The sequence below is a fragment of the Delphinapterus leucas genome, chromosome 1 (genome assembly GCF_059928025.1).
Source record: "Delphinapterus leucas isolate spDelLeu-1000000601 "Yukka" chromosome 1, BTC_Dleu_Yukka2, whole genome shotgun sequence".
Classification (NCBI taxonomy): domain Eukaryota; kingdom Metazoa; phylum Chordata; class Mammalia; order Artiodactyla; family Monodontidae; genus Delphinapterus; species Delphinapterus leucas.
This window is the reverse complement of record NC_143129.1, coordinates 30,442,702-30,448,142: the sequence shown is the minus strand read 5'-3', so window position 1 is coordinate 30,448,142 and position 5,441 is coordinate 30,442,702.

Sequence of the window (5,441 nt, the reverse complement as noted above, 5' to 3'; positions counted from 1 at the left end):
GTATAAAAAAAGTAAATTAAATTAAATTTTTAAAAAAACAGTCCAACAAGACTAAATAATCATTTAGTCATTAAGCATAGTCAAAGACATTTAGTTCCTCTTCAAGGGCTGTAGATAATATTCTGAGCCATATCCTTTGAGCTGTCTTATAGATACTAAAAACCCCACCAGGTGGAAGAAGTTAACTGTATGATGACCAGACTGTAGCCATGACAAAAGCTGCCAGAATTCTGAGAACTGGCCTCAAAAAAATGGGAACAAACCGACCCTGGAACTGAAGATTAACCATACTTAAAACAATCAAGATGATGCTGATCAGATCACCACACGACCAATTTCAAGATGATTGTCAGAGCTGACACTACTGTTTCTACATGTAGCCCCCTCTGTCCTTTCCCTGTAAAAGCTCTTGCCCACTGACTGTTGGCGGCAGTCGGCCTTCGGACAGGAGTCCACCCTCCCTCACAGGTTGCCAGCCTCTGAAATATAAAGCAAACTTTCCTTTCCACCAACCTTGCCCCTTTGTTGGCTTTTGAGCAGTGAGCAGCTGTACCCCACTTTTGGTAACAATATCTCATTGTGGTTTTGAGTTTCTTTTCCCTAATAATTAGTGACGTTGAACATCTTTTCACGTCCCTGTTGGTCATCTGTATATCTTCTTTGGAAGTGCCTTTTCAGGTCTTCTGCCCTTTTTTTTTTTTTTTTTTTTTTTGCGGTACGCAGGCCTCTCACTGTTGTGGCCTCTCCCGTTGTGGAGCACAGGCTCCAGACGCTCAGGCTCAGCGGCCATGCCTCACGGACCTAGCCGCTCCGCGGCATGTGGGATCTTCCCGGACCAGGGCATGAACCCTTGTCCCCTGCATCGGCAGGCGGACTCTCAACCACTGCACCACCAGGGAAGCCCTAATTTTTTAAAAATAGATCTTTATTGGAGTAAAATTGCTTCACAATACTGTGTTAGTTTCTGTTGCACACCAAAATGAATCAGCCATATGCATACATATGTCCCCATAACCCCTCCCTCTTGAGCCTCCCTCCCATCCTCCCCATCCCACCCCTCTAGGTCATCACAAAGCACCGAGCTGATCTCCCTGTGCTATGCGGCTGCTTCCCACTAGCTATCTATTTTACATTTGGGAGTCTATATATGTCCATGCCACTCTCACTTTGTCACAGCCTACCCTTCCCCCTCCCCATATCTTCAAGTCCATTCTCTAGTAGGTCTGTGTCTCTATTCCTGTCTTGCCCCTAGGTTCTTCATGACCATTTTTTTTTTTTTTTTTTTTTTTTAGATTTCATATATATACATTAGCATACGGTATTTGTTTTTCTCTTCTGGCTTACTTCACTCTGTATGGCAGACTGTAAGTCCATCCATCTCATTACAAATAACTCAGTTTCATTTCTTTTTATCTGCTTTTTCATTTTAATGATGGTTTCCTTCTCTGTGAAGAAGGTTTTTTGTTTTATTAGTCCCATTTGTTTATTTTTGCTTTTCTTTCCCTTGCTTTTGGAGTCAGAGCCACAGAAGCATCACTAAGACCGATTTCATTGAGGTTACTGCCTATGTTTTCTTCTAGGACATTTATGGTTTCAAAACTTACATTCAAATCTTTAATCCATTTTGAGTAAATTTTTGTGTATGGTGTAATATAGTGGTCTAATTCCATTCTTTTGCACATGGCTGTCCAGTTTTCCCAACACCAGTTATTGAAGAGACTATCCTTTTAGGATAATTAACATTATCCTAAAATAAAGATGCCGATAACTTTCATTGGGGGCAGAGAATTTCCAAAATGAAAAAAAAATTCCTTAAATAAGGGATTCTAGAATAATACATACCTGGTATTCTTGATTTTTCTCCCGGTTCTCAATTGCTTGAAATAGCTCTTCACACACATTTGGAATGATACCCTTGTTTGCCCCAAACCCAATCATGGAATAGCTTTTTCCAGAGCCAGTTTGGCCATAAGCCAGGAGAGTAGTATTATAGCCTTGCCAGGCACTGTCCAGAATTCCCCCGCCAAGATCGTGGAAAACATCTCTCTGGAAAGAAGACCACAGGCATCAAGTTCAGCACTGACTTTACACAGTACTCTTAAAATCTAATATTCTGGTTTTGGTGAGTTCCACCTTAATTAGTATCATATGACTTTTACTTGAAATATAACTCAGATTTATATCTGAGTTTATAATATTTATAATATATTTATATTAAATATAACTTAGAACCAGTGAAATAAAGCTGGCAACCGAAAAGGGATTTGTCAGTTTGGAAAACACTGATCACCACAAATCACCATGTACCTTCAACTAGGCAGTATTCATCAGTAATGGATTTGAGTATTTTATAGCCTTGACAAAACATGGGCTAGGTCTTTAAATTCAGCAATTAGACAATAATTTCAAGGCACCAAGGGACACACACCAGTCAAAGTGTTTTCTGCTTTCTCTGTATTCTTTAATCCAAACAACGTCACAAAATTCCTACATGAATTTTAACTCACTGCTGCTGAACCTTCTTTTTTTTTTTAACAAGGCCTAGTGGTTCTGAAGCCAACACACACATATACATATGCACCCTTTTTTTTTTAAGTGGCAGACACAGATGCTTGTGCCCACAATTGCTTGAAAGAGAAGATGCGGTCTGGCTTTTATTATCTATCATCTGATTATCTATTATTATCTATTATGTTATCTATAATATGAGAGATATTATCTGTTATTGCCATAGCCAGCAATAATTCTCTTATTTGAGGCTGTTTCAAAGTGCATATTCTTTTCTGTTCTCTAATATCAATAAAATAATAAGTAAGCATTATACACTCCATTTGTTGCAATATATACAATTGTGTAATTTATATAATTTTTATTTCTGGGAAAGATGCACATACTAACGTAGTGTGATTTATATAAGGACAATAGGCAATAACCAATTTTCTTACACTATTCATTTCTCATGAGAAAGGAATAAAAAGTATTACACTGTAAGTGTTAGGGGAGCTCTAGGCTTAAAATGTGGAATCTGGCCAGTGGTTTTTCAGAACATTGAGACCATACTTTTACCAGAAAAATGTATTTATGTAATAGATATCCACTCTACCTTAGGAGCTATTAGCTGAACCTAAGGAGTGCTCACAAGCTTAGTAAAGTAACTGGTTTTGCTATCTTTTTTTCCTCTGTGCTATTTGGAGATTTGGGGGAAATGCTTTTATTGCCAATTTTTATGAATTGAAAACTTCAAACAAGCAACATAGAATTTTATTAAATAAACAAAATCTTAGAGAATAGAATCATTCTGTAAATTTTGTTAGCTGTAGAGTTTTCTATATAGTTTTCCATTGAAATCTCTTTTGGGTGTCAGTGATTTGCATATTAGGTAAGCCAAGAAGTCACAGAGCTACATTTCTAGTTTCTTCCTGTTCTTCATCCTATCATCAACTACATGAAACATTTTCCTACACTACAGTATGTAAAACTATAATTCTGCAGTATCTTAATAGGTGATCAACAAAAGATAGGGAGGATGAGAGGGAAGGCTGTTGATAAAGTTAATCAAGTCTCTTTACAGCACAGTTCTTGCAGTCTTTTAAAACTATCTTTTAAAAAACTGAGATAGAATTGACATATAACATTATACTAGTTTCAAATGTACAGCATAATGATTTGATATACGTATATATTGAGAAATGATTACCAGAATAAATTTAGTTCACAGAGTTTTTGTTTGTTTGTTTGTTTATTTTTTGGCCATGCGGTGTGGCTTGTGGGATCTTAGTTCCCCGACCAGGGATCGAACCCGGGCCCTCAGCATTGAGAGCACAGAGTCCTAACCACTGGACCACACAGTCCTAACCACTGGACCACAGAGTCCTAACCACTGGACCTAACCACTGGACCACAGTCCTAACCACTGGACCTAACCACTGGACCACTAATTTTTTTTCTTGTGATGAGAACTTTTAAGATCTACTCTCTCAGCAACTTTCAAATATACAATACTGTATTGTTAACTACAGGCATACCTCAGAGATACTCTGGGTTCAGTTCAAAACCATCACAATAAAGCAAATAATGCAATAAAGTGAGTCACAAAAAGTTTTTGTTTTTCCCAATGCATATAAAAGTTATGTTTACACTATACTGTAATTTAGTAAGTGTGCAATAGCATGATGTCTAAAAAGACAATGTATACATCATAATTTAGAAATATTTTACTGCTCAACAATGCTAACCATCATCTGAGTCTTCATAATCTTTTTGCAATAGTAACATCAAAGATCACTGATCACAGATCACCATGAGAAATAGAAAGATAAGTTTGAAATATTGGGAGAGTTACCAAAATGTGACACAGAGACACGGAGTGAGCAACGTTGGAAAAATGGTATCAAAAGCCTTGCTTGATACAGGATTGCCACAAACCTTCAATTTGTTTAAAAAAGAAAGAAAGAAAGAAAGAAAAGAAAAAGAAAAAAAACACAACAACAACACTGTATCTGCGAAGCGCAATAAAGCAAAGCACAATAAAATGAGGTCTGCCTGTATATCACCATGCTGTACATTACATCCCCAGGACTTATTTCCCTTACTGGAAGTTTGTAGCTTTTGATGACCTTCACCCACTTCACCCGTGTCCCACCCCCACCCCCCTCAAACCCGACACCCAACATTAACCCCTGCCTCTGGCAACAACCAATCTGTTCTCGGTATCTAAAAGTTCATTTTTAAAAAAGATTTCACATGTAAGTGATATCATATAGTATTTGTCTTTTTCTGTCCAACTTATTTCACTTGGCATAATGCCCCAAGGTCCATCCATGTGTTGCAAATGGCAGGATTTCCTTCTTTTTTTATGGCTGAATAATATTCCATTGTGTATGTATGTATATATATGTATATATACATTTTCTTTATCCATTCATCTGTCGATGAACACTTAGGCTGTTTCCATGTCTTGACTATTGTAAATAATACTGCAATGAATATGGGGGTGCAGATATCTTATCAAGATAGTGATTTCATTTTCTTTGGATAAACACTCAGAAGTGGGATTGTTGGATCACATGGTAGTTCCATTTTTAATTTTGAGGGGAACCTCCATACTGCCTTTCATAGTGTCTGCACCAATTTACACTCCCACCAACAGTGCACAAGGGTTCCCTTTTCTCCACACCCTCATCAACACTTATCTCTTGTCATTTTCGATGATGGCCATTCTAACGGGTGTGAGGTGATACCATGTTGTGGGTTTTTTTAAATTAATTAATTAATTAATTAATTTATTTATTTTTGGCTGTGTTGGGTCTTTGTTGCTACACACAGGCTTTCTCTAGTTGGGGTGAACACGGGCTACTCTTCGTTGTGGTGTGCAGGCTTCTCATTGCGGTGGCTTCTCTTGTTGTGGAGCACGGGCTCTAGGCACGCAGGCTTCAGTAGTT